Source organism: Euprymna scolopes, chromosome 35 (assembly GCF_053919585.1).
Source record: "Euprymna scolopes isolate OS-2025 chromosome 35, ASM5391958v1, whole genome shotgun sequence".
Taxonomy (NCBI): Eukaryota; Metazoa; Mollusca; class Cephalopoda; order Sepiida; family Sepiolidae; genus Euprymna; species Euprymna scolopes.
Window position 1 is genome coordinate 68,087,901 of NC_136516.1, and position 26,843 is coordinate 68,114,743.

A 26,843-nucleotide genomic window follows, 5' to 3' on the forward strand; every position below is an offset into this window, starting at 1 on the left:
ACAGAAGAGATGTTGCAAGTTTGTCTCTGCTTTATCGCTATTTTCATGGCAAGTGCTCGACTGAGCTCCAATCTATGGTCCCCCCGCCGCCAAACTTTCACAAGAAACACCCATCTTGCAGAAAACACTATCAACAATTTTCCCCACTCTTTATCTGTGCCTAAACCTAAATGTAGATTCCATGAGCAAAGCTTCTTTCTTAGAACTGCACGCCTATGGAATTGTCTTCTGTTTTCCTGCCTTCCAGCTGACTACAATATGGTTGTCTTCAAGTCTAACGTAAACAAGTTTTTGATGAGCCGTTCCATATAACTTCCATATAAGTTAACAAATTTACCGAATTTCCATTACTAACAATTACTATAGTGTCCAATTGACTACTGTACACTCTTGAACCCTTATCCTCCAGTGGCCTCTTGGCCTTTATAAGTGGTGATTCCTATGTAAAAAAAAAAGAAGATTTTTGAACATATCCTCCCTTCTCAAATATTTACATGTTAATGAAGATGTCCAATAAAGTTGATACCATTGTTAGAAATGGAAAATCTCCTTTGTCTATAATTATTAAATTAAAAATCGATTAAAAATCGATAGTGAAAAATAATGTGTAATGTTTTATTAAGGTTGAGATTAAAATAAAGAATTTTAGAGGGCGGTTTGTAATGTATGGTTTAAGAGCGGCATGAGAAACAAGCTTCTGAATATTTGTGTTGTGGCTGCCACCAGATTTGTCTTTACATGGGATACATGAACATTTCTTTTGTTTGTAAATCACAATGTAGAGGTATTTAAAAAAACAGATCCTTGTTAAATTCTTGACCTGAAAATGAATCCTGAGTATAAAGTAAAAAAAAAAGTAAAGTTCTACAATGATAAGTTAATAAAAATATGAATAAAGAGAAATAGGATAAATAATAAATTATTCATCTTCTACATAGCTTAAAGATTAAAATAAAATAAGGAACTCATTTGGTTAGTGAACAGGTTAGTCTCCTAAGACGAATGGATATGTTGACTAAAGCTCTTAAAAGTGACAGCGAGATAAGATTTACTATTTTTTTGTCTGGTATCTTCATATTAAAATAATACTAAGATTTTCATTTCTAACGTAAAATCAGCTCTAATAAACAAGAAATAATTTGTATATATTCAACCTAAAATAATTTCTAACTTCGTTTTGATGTACAAATATGTTCGATATTTCACTTGTATATTTTTGGCAAATATACATTCTGCATTCATTTTGAGAAAACATTTTTTTTTGTTTCAAATTTATCTTGTGTCTCTTTTATTTGTGAATATTGTGCTGTTTTCATTTATATGTACTTTTTCCCTTTGTATTCACATTAACCTTTTTCTTGAATTGTAATTTTCACAGCTGAATATGTGTAGCGAAAATACCCTTTAAACACAATTCACACAGTTTCTTAGTTCTCTCACACAAAACAAAGAAACTAAGGAAATCACCGTGTGTTATTTGTAATGTGAAAGCCTTCTTTATCAGCTGTGTAATTGCCAATAAGCGTGAGAAATGTCTAATAAATGTAGGGATTAATATAAACTATGCCAACAGATGGTGTAATACGAAAAATTTAACTTAATTAAATTTTTACCTAATTTATTTCATATTTTACTGGGTCAAGGTTGAAGATTTATTACCATGAAAAGGGTGGTGATAGTCACTCTTTTCACTCTTACTTCTACGCTGAAGTTGCTAAGCAAAGGATAAAATATATAACCGATGAAATCAAACAACTATTTTTTTTTTTTCTTTCTGGAGCATATACAATAAGAAATTAAAACCCATGCACACAAAGGGTTTATATAGTAGCTTAGTAATGTATGATAGGACTAGAGCTCTTAATTTAACATGCGATAAAAGTCGTACGTTCCAAAAACATTTTATTCACAAACAATTGGTTCTGCACATTTTTTAAAATTTTACACATTTACCAAACATTCATAAAAACGCTTCATCAGTTAATATATTGTGGGCATAATATATTATGAAATTTTAATGCGTGACTATTTGGGAATTCTAGGTGCTGTATCTTCTCTCTGTTTATCTCAGCATTGTTTCCAGTCGTCCTGGAGCTCCACTTGCCACTGGTATTTAACAACTCCGATTAAGGAGAGATGTGGTTGGAGATTGCATAAGTTTTGCTACAAAAAGTCCATGTGCAAGCAGCCTTATAGTGGCTACCCATAGTCTGTCAAGACAGAAGGAAGCTACCATGTATATACATATACACGTATGTATGTATATATGTATGTATGTATGTATGTCTTTAGGTCTGGTAGAGGAACTATGAATATGATTTTTTCAGCCCGGCAAGTCCAGGAGAAATGCATTGAACAACAGATATCACTGTATCAAGTGTTTGTGGATCTAACTAAAGCATTTGACACTGTCAACAGGGATGCTCTCTGGTGGATCTTAGGAACTGCACAGGGACATGAAAGCTCGAGTCTCGTTTAACAGAAAATTATCTGATGAAATCCCAGTTGAAAATGGTGTCAAACAAGGTTATATTCCTGCCCCTACTCTTTTCTCTATATATTTTGCTGCTCTACTTGCTCATACATTTCAGGATTGCGATAAGGATGTCATGTTAAAGTTTCGAACCACAGATCATATTTTTAGTCTTAGAAGATTTAATGCCAGAACCAAGCTGCATCATGTCTTGGTCAAGGAGTTATTATATGCAGTATGCAGACGATGCTGTTTTTTTGTCGCACACTGAGACTGATATGCAGCATATAATGGATAGCTTTGCTGATTCTTGCACTGCCTTTGGTCTGAGGATCAGTCTGTCTAAAACAAAGGTGATGTTCACTCCTGCACCAGGCCAGTCATACGATGAGCCGAACATCATGGTCTGTGGTGCTAGACTAGGAGTAGTTGATTCATTTGTCTACCTTAGTAGTTCTCTGTCGAGGGATGGCTGTCTCGACACTGAAATCCGCAGACAAATTCAGAAGGCATCTGTAGCTTTTGGAAGGTTAGAGAATAGAGTGTGGTCTGATCGTGGCATAACAGACAGGACTAAGATCTGCGTTTACAAGACCTATGTGCTAACCATACTGTTGTATTCATTGGAGACATCAAAGGCACATTAAATGACATGAACGATTTCACCAAAAATATTTGAGACGTATCTTAAACATTAAGTGGCAAGCACAAGTACTCGATACTGAAGTCCTTGTGAGAGCATGTTGCTCTAGTGTTGAGACCCTTGTAATCAGATCTCACATGCGTTGGGTGAGCCACCTGGTTCGAATGAAAGATTGTAGGCTGCCAAAACATTTTTTACGGGGTGCTGGAAAATGGCAAGCGCCCTCAACACAAGCCTAGGAAGAGGTTCAGGGACTCTACAAAGAATAATTTGAAAGTCTTACAAATCGACATTGACACATGGAAAAAACTTACTCTGCAAAGGCCGAAGTGGTGAAAGCTTGTACGTAAAAGTTGTGATGCTCTAGAGAAAAGAAAGCAGGCCCACAGCAATCTGAAGCGAGAGCTTTGCAAATGTTTAATTGATGGTCTTAAACATGACACACAGAGCTGGAAATCCAACACTGGTAAACGAGTCTTTTTGTCAAAAGCTGACTACATCAACCATGTTAAGCTGCACAAAACTCCTGTTTAGGTCAACTTTGCATCTATTAGTCCAAAACAAACTATCTGTTTAATATGCAGCAAAGTTTGCAAGTCTACTGCTGGTTTGAGAAGACATATGATTGTTCATAGGAATACCCTTCAACCTACAGAGGAAGCTAACTCAGTGGAAATTTCTCAATTTGTATTTCACATCTGCTTCAAGATGTGCAAATCTGTGGCGGGAGTGTAGAGTCATCTGAGATGGCATGGACGATGAGATTGGGAGAACTCAATGTGACGGCGATCATCTGGAAAGATGCAGCATGTATGTATGTATGTATTGGGTTCGATTCCACCTCTACATAAACTTCCATTTTAAACGTGTATAAAATATGTCTTTTGTGAATGTATGCATTCTGAACTCATTATTTTGTTTTTGTTTATCGTATAACTTGTCTCTCGTTTTTCACATTTAATTATGAACCTAAAAACCTTTTCCAATGAAAACATTTCTTTGAAACTGGCTCATTCCAAAAATACTTTGTTCAAATCAAAATACCTAATGAAACAATCCACAAAACCTTTTTTCACTAGATATATGTAAACGTTTAATCACTGGAGATTCTCTTTAACCTGTAGCAAAGCCTCTTTATGCCTGTAAGAATCTGTTTACTAGTAAGACTAAAAAGCCACCTTAGAGCAACTTATCAATTAGCTGTTTCATAAACAGTCAATGGTAACGCTCAAGTTTGCAGACATTACCCTATGTTCGTCAGTTATATTTTAAATCATTGTTTATCAAACTTTATTATCTTTGTCGAAATTTTTCATATACGAAAATTCATATACGAAAATTATTATTTTTACTATTTTTTCATTTTTTATGTACATTAGCTGAACGACATGTACAGTGCCGGCAAAAAGAAAGTCCGCACTTGTTATTTTTTCAAAAACTGCAAATATAGCTGTTTAAACAACTTATACCTCATTTGATTCGCCTTTTATTTCTCTATAATTTTACGTGTTCATATTTGACTTTAAACTTAAATATTCTAGGGTTCACGTCACTTCAAATTGAGGAGGCAAAAAGAAAGTCTGTAGCAACAAATTCGCTTAAAACCAGCTTAAATTATCGCCCCTAAATCAGTTTAAAATATTCACCAACAGGCAACAAAGCATCTCTAATCGTAATTGTTGTTGTTCCAGGTTATACAACGTAACATTTAGTCCACATGCCACAACTTTCTCTTAGTGATCGTCAGGAACTCATTAATCTCCACTGTTCTGGTTTATCCATCGGCCGCAGATTGAAATGTGATGAGAAAACGGTATGAAAGATTCTGCAAAAGCACCAAAACAACGGCAGCATTTGTGATTCCTCTAAATCTGGTCGTACTAGAGTTACTTCTAACCGGAAAGACAATGCTATCAAGATCTGAAGCCTAAGAAACAGATTTGAAACTGCTCCCCAAATCCAACAACAATGCAATCTTGTTAAAATGTGCTCTCTTTCTACTGTCAAGAACAGATTAAAGGAATTTAATTTGCGAGGATATGTTGCAAAACGTAAGTCAATGATTTCTGTCAAGAACAGAAAGCGCCATCTAGACTTCGTCAGACGCAATGAAGATCATGACTCTCTATATTGATCCAAAGTGCTCTTTAGTGATGAAAGCAAGTTTAATAGACTAGGCAGTGATGGTAGGCAGTACGTCCGTAGGAAGAAAGACAGAGAATTTAATCCTAGGTGCTCAGTTTCAATGCTGCAATGTGGTAGAGGTTCAGTTTTGGTGTGGGGCATTTTTAGTACAAATGGTTCAGGGCCTATAGTTTGCTTGCAAGGTCGAATTAATTCGACCAAGTACATTAATATGTTGACTGAGCATTTTCTACGCTACTTTTGTCGGAATTTGGATGATAATCCCATCTTCATGCAGAATAATGCTCTCATTCACACAGCTGACAATGACAATAGATTCCTAGAAGAGCATGATATTTTGTGTTTGGATTGGCCTGCACAATCTCCAGACCTCAATCTTATCGAAAACGTATGGCATTACATCAAGCAACAGCTACGCAATGATAAAATTTCAAATTTGGAAGAACTTTTTTTAAAAATCAAAGAAAAGTGGGATGCCCTTTCCCCGGAGTATTGCTGCAGTCTAATTCAAGGAATTCCCAAGAGATGGCAGACTGTCAAATTGCAGAAGGGCTATGCTACTAAATATTAACTAGTTCAATGTGTTCCTGTTGTATTTGTGTTGCATTAATGTCCTAAAGTTACATTTAAATAACAATTTTCCATTGTGCGAATTTTCTTTTTGCTTCCTCAATTTGAAGTTATTTTTTTAAATTGACGTGAACACTAGAATATTTCAATTAAAAGTCAAATATGAACAGATAAAATTATAGAGGAATAAAAGGCAAATCAAATGAGGTATAGTTTGTTTAAACAGTTACATTAAATTTAGCTTAAATTTGCAGTTTTTGAAAAAAATAACAAGTGCAGACTTTCTTTTTGTCATCTGTGTATGTGTTCTTTCTTGGTGTACAGTACTTTGTGAATGTTTCTCCATACGTGTGTGGTACTTTCAGAGGTCAAGGTTATTTTTAGGACTTCCTCAGATGCATCAGGTTTGAAAAAAAATAATGAAAAGGTATGTGCTTGGGGTTTTATAGTATGTGCAAATTTCCAGTTGTGAATATTCTTGCATCTGTGATCGGTTCAAACAAATTGTTGATTGGAAATTTTGTCCAATCGAGTCTCAATATCTAAAAAGAAACATTCGCTGCTTTCATCATCATCATCATCATCATCATCATCATCACCATCATCATCATCATCATCATCATCATCATCATCATCATCATCATCATCATCTAAAATTATTATTTGTTAATGTTTATAACACTATCATGACCTATGAAGTGTACCTTTGTGTATCTGCACTGTGGGGACGTTTCTAGAAGGAATCTTATCATTCTAGGTACGGATCCACTAGCTCCTGGAGGACCACATGAGTCACATCCTCAATTTGAACAGTGGTTTAACATTGTTTCTGATGTTTGACTCTATATTCTCTAAGACCCTCAAACACAATCTCATTTATTCTCTGCAGAGGATTAATTATCTAGGCTTCAAAACTGGACCACGGCAACTGAAAAGTGAACATTTTGTAATAAAATGAACAAAGTATCTTATACAAAAATATAGCTTTGTTTTAGTTTTTATATTTCAAAGAACATAATTCAATCCAACTGCAAGATATGCAACCTGTCTTTGTATAAAATCCTATGGACTACTATTTCTCTCTCGTGGTAATAATTAACAAAAGAAAAGAAAATAGTAAAACGCCCAACAAAAAGGTAGAGCGAAACAAGAATATATAGAAAAAAGAAAGAGAAAGAAGAACAGAGTTACTTGTTATGAAGTTTATGCACACCCCTTTGATGGTATCAAGTGCAGATGTGTTTGGCTCTTGACTTTTCTGACAAGCCTTTGAACACTCAACAGCATGCGATATCATGAACAACTCTCAATTCAAGGTTTAGAATAACAAGCTAATACAAATAAAATAAATGTTTAGTAACTTGTCTTCCTCCTGAGGACAAAATTAGGCACAAGGTCGGCTTTCAATGTGTCTGCAGGAAGGAGCGCCCATCCTTATGTTACATGTTATTTCAGTTCTTTTAATTTTCAAATTACTTAACTAATTATTATTGAACATTAGATATATTTATTAATTTACCAGTGGTATTCACCCGTCATTGCCCATGTGAAGGTTGGAAATAATTTCAAATATAGTCATGTTTAAATGTTTGCCTTAGAGGAAAGGTTATAAATAATAGTTACAATATGAGGTAAAGGAAAAAAAAATCTGCTACTACTGTTGTGTTTTCTTTAAAAAATACTAATAAAGCTGCAGAACAGCGAATGATTTTAATGACTTAGAACAAATGAACTATTTTAAATCATCTATAATATAAATCTCACCTGTCTGTTTAAATGTATTTATGTATGTATGTATGTATGTATGTATGTATGTATGTATGTCTCACAAAAACTTTTGACAGAGGCGACGGATTTTCATAACATTGGTATCGTTTCAAAGCTTGACCTTTCAAACGACAAATATCGAAAAATTGGTTAAAAACATTAAATACTTCGCCCTAAACTGGGCATTTTTCTACATTTCTACATGTATTTGTCTACATTTTTCTAAGAGTCGCTTTTTTGCCTCTATTTTCAAAAGTCATCCCCTCATTTCGATTGACTAGGTTTGGTGATGGACACATCGGCAAATATGTCATGATTTTTTTTTTTTTTTTTTTTTCACGTTCTTTTCCTCCTTCGCGGTACTGGTTTGAGCCTGCCTGCCTACTACTACTTATTTATTTATTTATTTTTTTGCACAATACACACCTCCAAACACCCGGGCAACACCGGGCACCCAGGCTAATAAAAAAATAATAATTTAAATGCCTACACGTTTTCTAAATACATTCTTTACTGAGATATTTTTGTTTCATTTTATTTTTGTTTTATTTTATTTTTGTTTCATTTTATTTTTGTTTCATTTTATTTTTGTTTTAGTTTATTTTTATTTTATTTTATTTTTGTGTTATTTTATTTTTGTTTCATTTTATTTTGTTTTATTTTATTTTTGTTTTATTTTATTTTTGTTTCATTTTATTTTTGTTTCATTTTCTTTTTGTTTCATTTTATTTTTGTTTCATTTTATTTTTGTTTCATTTTATTTTTGTCTTATTTTATTTTGTTTTATTTTATTTTTGTTTCATTTTATTTTTGTTTCATTTTATTTTTGTTTCATTTTATTTTTGTTTTATTTTATATTTGTTTCATTTTATTTTTGTTTTATTTTATTTTTATTTTATTTTTGTTTCATTTTATTTTTGTTTCATTTTATTTTTGTTTTATTTTATTTTTGTTTCATTTTATTTTTGTTTTATTTTATTTTTGTTTCATTTTTTTTTTGTTTTATTTTATTTTTGTTTCATTTTATTTTTATTTTATTTTATTTTTATTTCATTTTATTTTTATTTTATTTTATTTTTGTTTTATTTTATTTTTGTCTCATTTTATTTTTGTTTCATTTTATTTTTGTTTCATTTTATTTTTGTTTCATTTTATTTTTGTTTCATTTTATTTTTGTTTTATTTTATTTTTGTTTCATTTTATTTTTGTTTTATTTTATTTTTGTTTTATTTTATTTAGTTTTATTTTATTTTTATTTTATTTTTGTTTTATTTTATTTTTATTTTATTTTATTTTTGTTTCATTTTATTTTGTTTTCATTTTATTTTTGTTTCATTTTATTTTTGTTTAATTTTCTTTTTGTTTCATTTTATTTTTGTTTTATTTTATTTATGTTTTATTTTATTTTTGTTTCATTTTATTTTTGTTTCATTTTAATTTTTTTATTTTATTTTTATTTTATTTTATTTTTGTTTCATTTTATTTTTATTTTATTTTATTTTTGTTTCATTTTATTTTTGTTTCATTTTATTTTTGTTTCATTTTGTTTTTGTTTCATTTTATTTTTGTTTCATTTTATTTTTGTTTCATTTTATTTTTGTTTCATTTTGTTTTTGTTTCATTTTATTTTTGTTTCATTTTATTTTTGTTTCATTTTATTTTTGTTTCATTTTGTTTTTGTTTCATTTTATTTTTGTTTCATTTTATTTTTGTTTCATTTTATTTTTATTTTATTTTATTTTTGTTTCATTTTATTTTTATTTTATTTTATTTTTGTTTCATTTTATTTTTGTTTTATTTTATTTTTGTTTTATTTTATTTTTTTATTTTATTTTTGTTTCAATTTTTTTTAATTTTATTTTATTTTTGTTTTATTTTATTTTTGTCTCATTTTATTTTTGTTTCAGTTTATTTTTATTTTATTTTATTTTTGTTTCATTTTATTTTTGTTTTATTTTATTTTTGTTTTATTTTATTTTTGTTTTATTTTATTTTTGTTTCAATTTATTTTTGTTTCATTTTATTTTTTTATTTTATTTTTATTTTATTTTATTTTTATTTTATTTTATTTTTGTTTCATTTTGTTTTTGTTTCATTTTATTTTTGGTTTATTTTGTTTTTGTTTCATTTTATTTTTATTTTATTTTATTTTATTTTTGTTTTATTTTATTTTTGTTTCATTTTATTTTTGTTTCATTTTGTTTTTGTTTCATTTTATTTTTGTTTCATTTTATTTTTATTTTATTTTATTTTTATTTCATTTTATTTTTATTTTATTTTATTTTTGTTTTATTTTATTTTTATTTTATTTAATTTTTGTTTCATTTTATTTTTGTTTCATTTTCTTTTTGTTTCATTTTATTTTTATTTTATTTTATTTGTGTTTTATTTTGTTTTTGTTTTATTTTATTTTTATTTTATTTAATTTTTGTTTCATTTTATTTTTGTTTCATTTTCTTTTTATTTCATTTTATTTGTGTTTTATTTTGTTTTTGTTTTATTTTATTTTTATTTTATTTTATTTTTGTTTCATTTTATTTTTGTTTCATTTTTTTTTTGTTTTATTTTATTTTTGTTTCATTTTATTTTTATTTTATTTTATTTTTATTTTATTTTATTTTTGTTTCATTTTATTTTTGTTTTATTTTATTTTTGTTTCATTTTATTTTTGTTTTATGGAACGAAAAAAAATTATTTTTCAAATGAATTTCATTTCTTTATGTTCTAATAGATTTATAGACCAAACCAATAACTGCTCCAAGTTATCCCAAAAGGGAAAGGAAATTATAATAATGTATTTAAAATCTGTGAAAATGTAATCTTATTGAAACTTATTTGAATACTTTAACTGTAAGCATATCGATTTTTATAGCATACAAAGAAACATTGACTTAAAATAATTTGTACACACTGTCCACAGTGCACAACAACTAACGGTTCCAAAATCAGATCCAGTGCCACGATCATCAAAAGGAACCACTTCACAGTTTCGAACTTTACACCTCTCCTGCACTTATGAATTGATGCCCCCCTCCGCTCAGGAGGTCGTATTGTTACTAGAATGCTATTTTCTTTCTAACACTCATCGTTTTTTGTTTTTTTTTAACCAGACTCAGTATCATACTTTTTTTGCTGTTTCTTGTGAACACGTTATAAAGTTTTTAAACTTCTGTGTTCATCTAACAAAAACGATTTTGTAGTATGCTGGTTCACTTTCGTTCAACATATTCTTGAGCTCCCACGACTAAATGGTAATGTTCCACGTTCAATCCATTTGTGGAACTCAGTCAATAGATCACCATATCTCTCATCCTTTGTTGCAATATTTTTGCTATTATGAGGATAAATATTTATTTATAAATATTTATACAAAATAAATATATATAAAATGTCCAAAATGGAGGATGGGTTTTAATGTGAACCTATCTAACATGTGTTTTAACTTAACTAGTCTTTTAGTCTAATACTAGAATCACCCCATGAATAACCTACTTAAAACCCAAAATAACAATATATACATGATTTGGGGAGTTGGGGGATAAAAATTTTATATACAAAAATGCGAATAAGATATTTACAATGGAACAAAATGTTTGTTAGTATAAGAACCCCCACCCCACTAGGAAATGTGGCAGATAAGCAGTTTTGCCAGTCAAAAAAAGGATGCAGGTCCCCTGAAAACTACCTTTATTCAAACTCCTCAAAAGTGGGCCTACATCTCTGACAAAACAGCAAATCTGCACCTAAATGGGATGGGAAATAGGGATTATCGAACAAAAAATGGAAAAGAAAAATGGGGGGGGGGCAAAATAAAGGAGGGGCTTATGATGCTATGCATAGTTTAGCTAATTTAAAAAGGAAAAAACCTGTATCTACACACACACACACACACACACACATATATATATATATATATATATATATATATATATATATATATATATATATATATATACCTTTTTCTTCACCATTCGCTCTGTTTCACTTTTTGTTATCAAGTAAGATCTTTGACTTACTTGCAGTTTCATCAAATACTTTTGTATGCAAAATCCGATCCCGCATTTTGCTAATTCCTACCCTCTGATGAGAAGGAAAGTATTTCTTTGAAACTCCGCGGATTAAGGACTATCCACTTATTACGTGTTTCCTTTTCAGATTAAATATGTTTTTAACTCTTTTTCAAAGTGTTTTTTAACATGTTTTATTAACTATTTGCTCTTTTATATATATATATATATATATATATATATATATATATATATACTAGCAGAAGTACCCGTCGTTGACTGGGTTCAAAAACAGCCTACAGAAAATGGACTGTGATTGATGAAAGTATGATAGGTTATGTAAAGGAGGGGGTTGTAAAGAGGTAGGTTTTGATACTCAAAAATTTTACCCTAAGCAAAATATGATGAAAGTAAAAATAATTTTTGCGAAAATATATTTTTTTATATCAATTTTGTTTCCATTCATAGCCAAGAGTGACCAACAAAATGATGTTTCCTAACAAAGAGAAAATGTTATATATATAATAATATAAATATACAAGAAATAAATGTTACCATAGTCAATAAAAGTTACTTTTATGGTAGAAAAGTTCATTGGTTTGTATTTTTAAGTAGTTTGTAAAAAAAAAAAATTTTTTATTTAATTCATGAACCGGTTTAAAAAAATCAAAATGGCAGCGACTTTGAAATGGAGAGCCCCGTTTTCAATTTGAAGCAGGGGCACCTGAGCATTTTGTGTTAACAATTTAAGAGAGTTCTGTCAACATAAGGAATATTTATAAACATATTTTAATGTTTTCCGTTATTTTGAGCTTGAGGAATATTCGATTATGGCATGTGCAGTTTATATAAAAATTCATTTAAGTAGTTATCGCCTCAAATTTCGTTTTAATTTCGGTTCGCTGAAATTATTTCAAGCAAAGAGCATTAAAAACTATTTTAAAACAAAAAAAAACATGAACTGAACTTTTATTGACTATGGTAACATTTATTCTTGTATATTTATTTTTACGGGTAGTCGTTTGTTGGCTTTTCTGCTAAACACTCTTACTAAATAATATCGACGAAATATCAAAAAACGAAGAAGCAAAAACAGTTTTGAAAAATGATGAAGCTTTACTTACTTTGGTAAAATAATCTGAAACAGCAAAATGGGATATCAAAAAGTAAACACGTTTAGTTTTTTAAAGCAAAGAATCGATATAAATATGATTAAGAAGAAAATGGCGCCTTTTTCAAGCAGAACAGCTTTGTTTCCGTTTTACAGTGTTGAACGGTGTAGTTAAACTTAAGCAGATTCAGGGTTGTACTATTGTAATGTAAAGAACATGCAGAAAGGGTTGTAATCAACTGAATTCCTTCTAGTACACTGATAAAAAAAGCTTAAACAGATATATAAATAAAAATAAAAAGGTTATGTAAATGTTTTTAAAAAGACACGTAATCACGTGAGCAGGATTTTTTCCTTCTTTTGACACGATAACAAGTAACGTTCTTATTTTTTTTATTATTTTTCTATTTATCTATTTTTGAAAGAGTGCACCGTGCAAGTGGAGAAGATAAAAAAGAGTTATGCAAAATTTGTGTTGAGAATTGTCTAAAGTTCCGACTTTTTTTTGGCTTTCACTTTAATAAGAACGCAGACCCCACAATTTTTATGAACCACCGTTCTGCCAGATCAAACATACCCATTCCTGATCCTCGATACATCTTCTATAATTATATGTAATCAGTTTTTTAAAATAGTCAACCATATAGGAGCCTATTCGTGACCACACACACACACACACACACACACACACGCATGCACAAACATACACACAGACGTTCAGCTTTATATTATAGCTATATATATATATATATATATATATATATATATATATACAAGATGTCTACTCATTGAATCAAAACTCCCAAAAAACCTATGGACGTATTCACTAATGACTACAACATATATATGCAACCGATCCTTTAACAAAAGTCTATCCAAAACCCCATATAATGCTATCTGCGGTAAAAGTTAAACTTAAGCAGAATGCATGTATTTGGTTCAACTTGCTTTGCATTTATAGAAGAAAAGGTTGATAGTTTGTAAAATGAAGTATGCAATGGAGAAACTATGTGTGCTGTTACCAGCTGCATCTGTATAGCTCCAGAATCAAAGCTGATCACAGTGATGGATATTAAAATCCTAAAATACATCTATCTGGGCGATCAAATCTAATGAGATTGCTGCATTACCAGCTATCAAAGACAAAATGTAGCAGGATAAGGTCCTGAGTTGAAGGAGAAAATTAGATGAAATAGTAATTAGCACTATGTTGTAAGGCACTGTTAGTCTTCATCATCTGACTCTAAACTATGTTCTTTAGTCAAGGGTAGGATGTTCTGAATCAGAATCCTTATGGTAGAGAGAGAGATATCAAGTCATGTCAAAACGATTAGAGGAGACTGAGGAGTATAGGTTAGTTTCACTTAGTACAAAGATAATACAGCTTAATCCTAAGAAGTACATCCTTTCAGATGTTAACGTCTCACTTTGAGGAAGGGTTTGCTTATTACCGATCATATATCTACCAGAAAATGCTCATGGCTATTTTTGTAGAGCTAAAGTGCACTTTCAGGAGAACTGCCTTTTTCTCCAAACTCCTTCGGTGGGATGGAAATAAATTAATTGTGTGTGCACACACATATGCATATGATGAATTGATGGAGTTCACTATGCAATAATTTCTATTTTTCAATTTAGAATAGCACTCTTAAAAAGAATTTTATTTAAAAAAGTTTGAATTTGTTTTTACTTCACTTTCATTTATCAATCACTAAATATGTTTAAATTTCGATTTTATTAAAAAAAAAAAAAAAAAAGACTCAAAAACAATGAACTTTGTATATATTTTTAACTAAATAAATAGGTTTGAGATTTAGGAGGTTGATACAAGACTATTTAAGATTATATATGTTGGATAGTTTGGAAGAATATTACCTATATCTGGCCAACATGACAAATAGATGAATTTGATATAGACTTACTTTGAAAAACAGGTATTCATTTCAAAATATTAGAAAAATTTGAGGACACGATTGATGATAAAAAAAAACAGTGGGTAGAAAATAAAATTATTAAATTAAATATCGTTTCTATGTCTATTATCATCTCTCATCCAGACACTCTCTCTGTTCATCAGATGTTCTAATTAAATATGCTTTAAAACTAAGTTACTTTTATTTTAGTTATTAATAAGCTAACTCAATCTCATATTTTAAATTCAAGTAAAATTTTATTTTTACTTTATATGTTGTATTGTTTAAAAAGACCCCGCTCCTCCTACAATAGTTGGTCAAAACCTCTATTGACCAAAATTCCCATTTGTCATAGGTGGCCTACATCAGTCACTTCTTTGGTAACAAACTTAGTTTGGTTACTTTCACCTTTTTTTTCAAGCACCATAATATTAATGTGGTAGTGCCTCAGGGGTCATTCCTTGGACCACTATTATTCCTGATATTCATCAATGACCTCCCTGACAATATTGAGTCTGAGATGGGTATATTTGCATGAGAGAAGAGCAGATATACACAAATCCAAGACAATAGCTGATTCCTTAGAAAATGACCTCCAGACTGTAGTTGAATGGGGATGTAAATAGATAGTGATATTTAATGTTAGTAAGACTAAGCTTCTCGCCTTTAATAATTACAAGAAACCTCTCCAACCATCGACATTCATGACAAACAACACCCTACCTGATAATTTTTCCTTCAAACCTTCCAGCTTAATATTCACAGGAAATATGAACTGGAATAAATACATAGAGGACATAGCAAAGGCTGCTGCAAGGAAGGTGAGCTCCTCTATCGTGCTAGAAAATTGTTCACAAATACACATGATCCCAAATAGTAGCCCCTTACGTCCAAGTGGCAATATGCCTTGTTTGGGGTGAAGATGAGTTTAAAAAAAAAAAAAGTTTCATTTGTGCATCATGAGCTTGTTAAACATTAATTTAGTATGAACAGAAAATACTTGATCCTGATCATAAGATTCTTACCCCCAAGAACACTGTTGATAACATGTTCAATATCAGTTGGTATCTGATCCCCTGCCCTCGTACCATATTAACTTACTAGCCAGATTTATTTTTCTGTCTGGTAATAGGACACTGGATCAACTACTAAAGTCATAACTACTGGTGATGTCATCTGACTGTTAACTAATGCCACTAATCCAGCCGTTGACTTGATCAGCTGCTCTTGCTAATGTACCAGTCATTTTGAGGCATCAATATCAATAGAAGTTAATCGTTATAAAACAGGCATTTTCCACTCAACTGCACTTTGAAGTTGTTCCACTGTTTCCGTTTGGTGAAATGGCAGTTCATCATGATGATGACGACAACAGGAGTAATACAAGAGACATTTCAAAAGTAATGCCTTCTATTTTTTATTCTACCTAAAAAGATCAGAGAGGATTGCAAACTGCATTGTTATGGTGACTGAACTCATGCCCTAAACATTTCATATGGTGACTGAACTTATGACCTAAACATTTCATCTCTTTGTTGCAGATATTGATGGTGTAAGACTTTAAGAAACAACCTCTGTCATGGAAATGAGTCAGAAGCAGTGTTGAGTCATTGAATTCCTGGTAAAAGTGCATTGAGAATGGTGGTGACTACGTAGAAAAATAAATTTTGGAGCACAAAAAGTCACTCGTTTTAATGGTTTCACTTCAGTCTTTGTAGCTCTTCAACTTTTTGAGTTTCAAAAATAGGAGGCTTTACTTTTGAAATGACCCTCATAGTTTTTAACTGCCACTGATTCAACATGATGAAAATGAAGATTGCCAGCAACAATACTACAGTGACTCTCTTTCTATGATGATGACCAACAAAAGTAGCAATAATAACGGTTTATGTCTGGCAGCACTTTTACCATGTGCCTGCTGCAATACTACATATATTCACATCATCATAACAATAACAGTATCAGCAGCAGTTCTATTCCTACTTACAACTGCCCTTTTGGAACAGATAAAAAAAACTTTTTTTTTAGAGTTATGGTGGAGATGGTGCTGCTTTATGGTTCGCCAGCATGGACTCCCAGTAAAAAAAAGATTGAAAGTAAGTTAGATGGAACTTACACTAGAATGCTTCGGGCAGTGTTAAACTGGAAAACACACCCAACCATTAGCCTTCTGTATGATTGCTTGTCCATGATCTCTTTAGTAATAAGAGAAAGAAGAACACTGAGGTCATCAGTGATGTGGTACTGTGGAATCCTAAACATGCAACTGCTAAACTAGGAAGACCTGTCAAGACCTACATAAAATTTTTGACACAAGACAGTGGCTTACAACTTGAATATCTTCCTAAAGCCATAGAAGATAGAGGGAAAAGTCAATTTGGTCCGGGGGGGGGGGGGCAACTCATCTGATATGATGAATTTATTCGTGCACTCATAAATCTGTCAATTAATTTCACACTGACTATATAAGGAATTGGAATTAGTGGCTGAAGACAGTTGCAATTAATGAATAAAGACACGAGTAGTAAAAAATTATGGCGACAATGAACAAAGAAATCTAATTTCTTCAAAAGATAAAATTTGTAAATGGAAAGAGATTGTATTTCCTCAGTAAATATTGCTTTTGTTTTTGTTAATTCTACGTAAAATTTTATTCAAAGAATTCTTTAAGAATACAAATCTTTAATATGTGTTTATTCCATTTCATGTAAATGCCAAGTTTGATTAGATGCACCTGAAAAAAGGGCAAAGGTTATGTCAGGATAAATCTTGTGAATAGGACAGCCAAGATGAGAATAGTAGTCTGAATAACCCTAATTATCAATCTTCATCCCAAAACTTCACAAACACAAATATTTCATTTTGGGAATTCAGTTGAGATATTTTTATTCAAGTGTTGGAAGCTTTTTCATTATTTTGCTATCTCTTTCTATTTATTGATAGAACACATACAAGTTTAATGCTTTAGTCTGATTTGCATGTTAAATAAAAAAAAAAAAAAAATTTTTCTCCAACTTTACTTGACTATAAATTCTAATAATTAATTCTACTGTATTCTGTAAGTTAATCCTCTCCTAAAACCAACAGTCTACTCTACTCCCCTAGCTGCCACTAACACTTATACATTACACACGCTGTGGAAGGGGGTCCTTAGCTTTCAACCCTTAACCTTCGCATGCTGACCGATTGGAAGTCATTATCACTAAACATCTATACATTTCTACCGCTATGGCATGCATTCGTTTATTCTTACCCAGGTAGATACTCACTAGCTATAGTCTGTACTTAGATTTACAGCTATCTACATTACATAGCAATAGCTGCCTCTTCCTTAGTTTTGCAATGATAAATACAAAACTGAACCAATACTCTGTAATACAAAATACAACTTCATGATTTTTAAACGAAAGCTGAAGTGGAAACATACTTAAATCTTACAACCTCCATATATTCGCATCTGCTGGAAATCTGCCCATATATATATTTACTTTATTATACATAATGAACACGTCATAGCTTATAATTTTACTTCCAATTTATACCTGTACTGTATTGTACCTAATCAAAAATGACGTTACTTGTATCTACACTGACGATACATCTTAACCCTCCTGCCATCTAAAATACCCAGAGCCTGGGCAACACATTTTTAGTTAATTATTAATATCAAGCCATTCTGTAATGCGTTATCCTATTCCTAAGCCAATATAAAAATAATTTTTAAAAAATTCTAAATTTAAAGGAAAAATATTAAACCATATCTTAACTCCTTCCAACAAACCTGTTGCAAATATAGCTGCTTCCACTGCATGAACTTTTACTCACCCCCTCCTCCAGTAACAATGAAATAGCAATGTCCCTTAATCACTTTGAGGAGTGTAATTTTTCAGTAGATATATAACATTTACATACTAATCCAGTAACATTAACTACCCACGCGAGGTCGCAGAAATACCTGAATTAGGACCCAGGCGTGGAGCAAACCCTCTCGGTGTTGATGGACTCGTAGATCTTCCCAGGTCATCCGTCTAGGAGAAGGAAAACTCTGAAGCTAAACCTAAGGGGAGGGAGGCCTCTCCAGTCTTGGATTACAACCTTCCTAGAGCTGGTGACTCAAACAAATTACCGGTCTGCAAACCTAAACTGTTTAAGGAGTAGATAGGCACTGTCTATCATCTGGCTTCCATACTCCTTCTTTACTTATTAGCCAGCCGTAGAGGTCGAATCACAGCAATTCGACAGAAACACTCAGTGGTCAATCTTGTTTCATGACTAGGGTAATGAACGCCATTTTCCTCTCTCTCGACACATCCCATCCCTCTAAACTGGGCACTTGGGAGTGCTTGAATGCCATAATACCAGTACAAGTAGATTGGGTTGACCGTCATCTGATGGGTTGAGGGTACTGGATTGACAGTTCTTGACTGCTGTTTCCGACTGGTAGTACAGGGTCCCTAACTCTTTGGTAGCACTTAGAGCGGCTGCTCCATCAACAGTTGAATAATATCGGGGTGTTTGTAGTGACATGTCGTGCATGAAAAGAGACCCTGCACTCATCCCCGGTGGGCTTTCATGACGCCACAATCCTAGTAGATGGAGGATCAGCTGATGGTCTACTTGTATTTCATGTCTAGTATTCTGCATAATCACTTCTTCAGCACACCTTACCTAAACTGAAACTCTTAAAAAAAAAAAATGACCGTACAATCTAAAATTACACTTAAACCAGGACAAAACTCAAACAAAACCAAATGACCTCCTCCCTTGAGGCTTGCATTTACGAACATGCGTGGGCTTAGAACTAATTTAAATGATCTTGAAGCATTTCTCCTAACAAACACCCCAGATATCTTAGCACCAAGTGAGACTAACCTACACTCCTCCATCCTCTCTAACTACTTTAACATGCCCGGATATCTCCCACTCTGCCGTAAGGACTCTGACAGACATATGCACAGGCTTGGAGTCTATATTTGAAACACCCTCCCCTTAACTAGAGAAACAAAATTAGAATCGGATGATCAAGCCTTTATGTGCTTTAGACTTAACATGCGTCATAACATTAGTTACTTTTATTTTCTCTACCACTCTCCCACGACCTAGGACTGTACCCTAATAAACAAAATCTCTGACAGCATAGATGCAGCACTTTCCCTCGACACTAGCACACAAGTGCATGTATTTGGTGACTTCAATGTCCATCACAACAACTGGCTTGGATTTTCTACTTACACAGACGCAGCTGGTAGCACAACACACAGCTTCTCTATATCTCATTCCCTATCAGAGATGGTTACGTTTCCAACCCGTTTCCCTGACCAGCAAGAACAACACGCATCACTTTTAGATCTGTTTCTGACCACAGTTCCCGATAATTGTGTTACGAATGCCCACAGCCCACTTGGAAAGGCTGATCATGTAGTGATAATAGTTGAAATCGCCCTAAACTCTAGAGCCAACACAGAAGAGCCATTGCTCAAAACAACGAGATATTATAAAAAGGCTGACTGGGAAGCCATCAGGGATCTCATCAGAGACGCCCCATGGCGAAATATCTTTTCCCTTCCTGCTGAACAGTGCGCAAATGAGACCATTGAATGATTCAAAACAGCAACTGAAGCACATGTTCCCATGCGGAAGTTTTATAGTAAGCCCAACTCTCCCCAATGGTTTACTTCTACTTGTGCAGCTGCCATTGCACAAATCCCTATGCGTACTGCAGATTTAATCGACATAAGTCCAGTTAAAACAGACAGAAGTATATAGAAGCCAGAAATAACTGAAAGAAAGAAATAGCGACAGCTTAGAGGGAATTTACTGAAACCACCAAAAAACACATTGAAGCACAGAAATTAGGAACCCTTCTACTTCTGGAAAATCTGCAACAGTGTAGTAAATAATGGGCAATCAACAATTCCCCCACTATCCAACAATCATGAGGTTGTTTGCTCAGCAACCGAGAAGGCTAACATGCTTGCCTGTCGGTTTGCCTCCAACTCCACACTGGACCCTGCTAACCTTTCCCTCCCTGACTTTCCTTTGCAGACAGACGCCACACTAGATGATCTGAAAATCACCCCTTCTCAGGTGCATGCTATCATAAAAACTCTTGACACTTCAAAAGCATGTGGACCTGATCTCATCCTGGCTGTGCTATTAAAAAAGTGCTCCACCAAAGTAGCTCCGGTTCTCTCCAAACTTTACAAATGCCTTAATGAATCTTGCTTTCCTGCCTGCTGGAAAACTGCTTCTGTGGTACCAGTTTTCAAGAATTCTGGCGAAAGAACTGCCCCAGTAAATTACTGCCCCATTAGCCTCCTCCCACTTTTCGCCAAAATATTTGAGTCCATAATTAACCAAGATCTAGTCCATCACCTTACAGATGCTAAACTTCTGATCGACCAACAATATGGATTTAGGCAAGCCCAATCCACGGCAGACATCCTAACTGTAATCTCTGAGCATATATACCATTCACTTGACAAAGCAGTAGAGGGTAGAGTGGTAGCTCTAGATATATCTAAGGCTTTTGACAGGGTATGGCATGGAGGTCTCCTCAGGAAAATCAGATCATATGGTATCACTGGAAGAATACTTAACATAATTAAATCCTTCTTAGATAAGAGAAAAATCCAGGTTGTCCTCGATGGGCATACATCTAAACAATATGATATAAATGTGAGTGCCTCAGGGGTCTAACCTTGGACCTCTATCATTCCTAATATTCATAAATGACTTCCCTGACAAAATTGTCTGTTAGATGGGTATATATGCTGATGACACCACGCTCTATAACAGACACGACAGGAAAACAAATGAACACATATCTAAAGAAATGGCAGAAACACTAGAGGACGACCTCCAATTTGTAGTAGAATGGGGAGAAAAATGGATGCTCACATTCAATGCTTCCAAAACTAAACTTGTTTCCTTCAATAACTACAAGAAACCTTCTCTACCACTAATAGCAATGGCCAAAGACTCTTTATCTGAAAGTACATATTTTAAACTCCTCGGCCTAACGTTCACAGGAAACATGAGTTGGAAAAATTACATTGAGAGCATTGCCAGGACCACTGTGAAAAAGGTAGGTTCTCTCTACCGTGCTAGAAAGCTACTAACGCCCAAAAGTATCCTGTACCTCTATAAGGCCACCATTCGCCCATATATGGAGTATTGTTGTAATATTTGGGCTGGTGCATCTGCTACTAGTCTCTCACTCCTAGACAAGGTTCAAAAGAGAGTCGCCAACTTGATAGGTTCTGAACTGTCATCTAAGCTTCAGTCTCTGTCCGATCGACGAAATTTTGCATCCCACTGCCTGTTTTATAAGTACTTTAACGGTGAATACTCCGATGAACTGCAAGCACTTGCACCCTCTCGACGTAAATACCCCCCGAAAAACCCGACAAGCAGCAAAATCCCACCCCTTCACAGTTGAGATCCCTAGATTTAAGAAAGCCTTCTACTCCAGTAGTTTCTTTCCCAGAACCGCTAGACTTTGGAATTTCCTTCCGGGTTCCTGATTCCCCAACTGTAATGACATGCAGAAGTTCAAGTGTAATGTGAACCGACATCTTGCTGCCCAACTCCCCACATAGTACCCCTGTAGCTTATGTCCCTGATAGTAGCCCCCTACATCAAAGTGGCAATGTGCCTTGTTTGGGGTGAAAAAAAAAAAATGCGATACTTGTGAACCTGTGCTTTTGTCAAAAGCTGGCTACATCAACCACCTTAAGTCGCACAAAACTTCTGTTCAGGTCAACTTTGCACCTATTAGTCCGAACCAAATGATCTGTTTAATATGCAGCAAAGTTTGCAAGTATTCTGCTGCTTTGAGAAGACATGTGATTGTTCATAGAAATACTCTTCAACCTCCAGAGGAAGTCAACTCAGGGGAAATTGGTTAATTTGTAAATCACATCTGCTTCCAGATGTGCAAATCTGTGGCAGGAGTTGCAGAGTCATCTGAGATGTCATGGACGACGAGATTGGGAGAACTCAATGTGACAGCAATCATCATCACATATATATATATATATATATATATATATATATATAAATGAATATATGTATATACATATGCATATATATGTCTATATATATATGTGTGTGTGTGTGTATATATATATATATATATATATATAAATATATATATATATATGCATGATGACTGTGTTTGCTAATTAGCAAATTCACATGAACCAGTTGGATATTGCCTTATAAAAATAAAAAATTTTCTACAGACTGCAAATCGGATTTATCACCTTTAAGCATGTATTGTTGCTAAGGAACTTGCCATTCCTTCTGGATACTGGATTCGACAATTTTGGACTTTACCTTCAATGTTGGAATCATTAACCAGTTTGGAATATAAAAATAACATTCATCTCTATTACCAAAGCACCGAATTGTATACCTGAAATGCATATTCTTTTTGATAATGCATATCCAGTTCTCCCTTTGTTTAACCTTAAAATGATGTCCTTTTCTATGTTCCTTTTAAAATATTTTTAATTAATTTTCAATATATGTGCTAAAAGTAAAATTATGTTTATCCATAATGCATATTTTGCTAAAGACATTTCCTCTGAAGAGGAAATTTTACATTAAAAATCGATGGATCAAGACATTAAAAATCGACGTATTAAGAAAAGAACTTTAAATGTTGTGTATTCCTTGTTCAAATAATAAATTTTTGTTTTAAAAAATTCTATATTTTACTGAAAAAAAAAATTAAATATAAAACCTACAATTTTTACTTTGCTCAATCTTGTATATTGAGCTATTTTATTTGGCTGGGATCGTCTTGTATAAAAATTTTTCCCCCCCAACAATATTTTGTAAAACTGTGAACTTCAAGATTAATTAATCTGTGATTTAATTCATATTATTGTTCAAGCATATATATATATATATATATATATATATATATATATATATATATATATATATATATATATATATATATACGTTTTATTTTTTATTATTGTATCTTTCTGTTAAGTTACATTATTGTTTCAGCTACCCGGCCGTTTTTTTTGGCCGTCTGTAGCTTCCTCAGACTTTTATATATATAGAAACAATAATGTAACTTAACAGAAAGATACGGTAATAAAAAATAAAACGTATATATATATATATATATATATATATATATATATATAGTCTTGAAGGTTTTAACCTTTAAAACTATACAAAAAAATATTTTTTATCATTCGTTAGAAAACCATCTAGTCAGTAAGTCATTTAATCACCTGCAATCACTGCATCAACTCGCTCTCGAATTTACTATAATACCAATAATTTATTTTTCAAGGGATCATTAGTTGTTTACCATGAAACACTGTTTCGGGGATTTAAAAACAAAACAGTATATTACATCATGGCTCCCCAGCAGTGTTGATCAAACACCACCACCCTTAATCTTAGGAAGAAGACATGTTTCAAACATTTGATCCAGTTTTCTATTCTTAATTGCAATTACTAACCTTTTCATACTATAAAAATGAATTTCTTACCTGTGCGATTCATCAATTTCCACATTTAAAATGGATACATTTTTTAATTTTTTAATTTATCAGTCTTGTATTTATAAGATTAGGATGAATCCATTTAACTACTTATCCCCCCACTATGATTAGTATTTAGTATATTTACATTCTTATTTAAAATTAGATATATAAAGGTTAAAAATATTTTTACATATATACATTTTTTTTTTTTACTATAAATTTATTATATATAATTATAAATACATTTTATACATTGCTAATATAGTTTTGGATATATATATGTATATATATACGTAGGGGATTGGTTAATATGCACCGATGCTGGTATCACAGCCGTGGTGTGAGCATAAATAAATATTTCCCTACCCTTAACAAAAAACAATAAAAAGTGTCAGCAATTAGCAATATGAAGATCAATTTCAACATTTAATAAAAAATTTTTTTGAAGGAAACATCATGTTTTTTGGTATAGTTTTTATATGCGTGTGCTGTGTCGACATGTGAGGGAAAATAAGACATTAAATGATTTACGAGATGTTCATAGTTCTTGGAAACAGTTTCTTGGAAATAAATGTTAGGTTTTTAGAACCAGGAATAGTCGTGAAGACTTTATATATATTTCTTAAATGAAGTCTGATAGGACTTGAGTAAAATAATTATACCAAAAAGAGGAAAAGATAAAACCTTCCTCCGACTGAGGCAATCGTGTTTTATTTAGAGAAAAATGTTTCTTATTTTTTTAACAAAAAGAAATAAAATTTGTTATATCAGTTAGTTCCAGTTATGTGATAATTTTGCTTCATAAATGTGTCGATTTTCCGTCAAGGAGACGGAGTCAAAACAGTGCGTTGTTCAATTGTGGTACTGCGTCCTGAACGGAAATCTGATTCAACTGATTAGGATTTCGTGTGCAGTGCGTTTTATACGCTTCTGAATGTTTCACAGCAAAGGTTGTCAGAAAAAGATTTTTAGAAAGTGTTTTCTTGAGTGTTGATTGGACAGAAAATGGACACCCTGTCACGTGGTATTGCCATGTCCTATGTCCGCGTGAAGAAGCCCAGTTTACTTTTTACTTCTACAGAATTTGCGTGGATGAATACAACAAATGTACACATAACTAAGGAAATGGCAAAAACACTAGAGGATGACCTCCAATTTGTAGTGGAATGGGAGCAAAAATGGATGGTCACATTCAATGCTGCCAAGACTAAGCTTGTTTCTTTCAATAACTTCAAGAAACTTTCTCTACCACCAATAGCAATGGCCAAGAACACATTGCCTGAAGATACTTCTTTTAAACTCCTCGGCCTAACATTTACAAGGAACATGAACTGGAATATATTCATTAAGAGCATTGCCAAGGTTGCTGCAAAGAAGGTGGGCTCTCTCTACCATGCTAGAAAATTACTTACGCCTGAAAGTATCCTGTACCTCTATAAGGCCACCATTCGCCAATGTGTGGAGTACTGTTGTCACATCTGGGCTGGTGCATCTGCTGCTTGTCTCTCACTCCTGGACAGGGTTCAAAAGAGAGTCGCCAACCTGATAGGTCCTGAACTGTCATCTAGGTGTCAGCCTCTATCCCATCGACGAGATTTTGCATCCCTCTGCCTGTTCTACAAATACTTTAATGGTGAATGCTTTGACGAACTGCAAGCACTTGTACCTCCTCGACGTGACTATCCCTGACAAACCTGACAAGAAACTAAGTCCCACCCATTTACAGTAGCGATCACTAGGCGTAAGAAAGACTTTTACTCCAATAGTTTCTTCCCCAGAACTGCAAGTTTTTGGAACTCCCTTCCGGGATTCTGATTTCCCAACTGTACTGATATGCAGAAGTTCAAGTGTAATGTGAACAAACATCTTTCTACTTATCCCCCTCCATAATGCCCCTGCAAATCATGTCCCCGATAGTAGCCCCCACTTCGAAGTGGCAATGTGCCTTGTTTGGGGTGAAAATTGAATAAAAAAAAATACAATAAAAATAACTGAAATGTTCCTTATCCATCCATTTTAATGTTTCTGGCGTATCGCTATATATATATATATATATATATATATATATATATATATATATATATATGCAAAATCCGATCCCGCATTTTGCTAATTCCTACCCTCTGATGAGAAGGAAAGTATTTCTTCGAAACTCTGAGGATTAAGGACTATCCACTTATCTAGTGTTTCCTTTTCAGATTAAATATGTTTTTAACTTATTTCAAAGTGTTTTTAACATGTTTTATTAACTGTTTGCTCGTATATATATATATATATATATATATATATATATATATATATATATATATATATATATATATAACTACTTCATTTACTCACATAAAATTAATATACGAAAGTATAAATTTATGCGTAAACTTTAAGTATTTACTTCAACAGTGCTCAATACGTAGGATTAAGAATCCTAGAGTGGATGAAACGCGAAATATTCAGTGTAGCTTAAACGTCATATATATTTTATAACTTACTATACACACACACACACACACATATATATGTATATATATGCATATATATATGTATATATATATATATATATGCATATATATACATATATATATACATATATATACATATATATATATGCATATATATACATACATATACATACATATATACATATATACATATATATATATATATATATATATATATATATATATATATATATATATATA

The 26,843-nt window shown here is 32.4% G+C and overlaps 1 protein-coding gene across 1 annotated transcript in view; it reads right to left on the bottom strand.

Moving 5' to 3' along the window:
- LOC145259899 (mdm2-binding protein-like) overlaps window positions 1–25,788 on the bottom strand; it is a 241,492-nt gene extending 215,704 nt beyond the window's left edge. The window contains exon 1 of the mRNA XM_080117818.1: window positions 25,557–25,788. The gene's annotated coding sequence lies outside the window, so the exon portion shown is untranslated. The remainder of the gene's footprint in view (window positions 1–25,556) is intronic.
- Window positions 25,789–26,843: the final 1,055 nt, after the last annotated feature.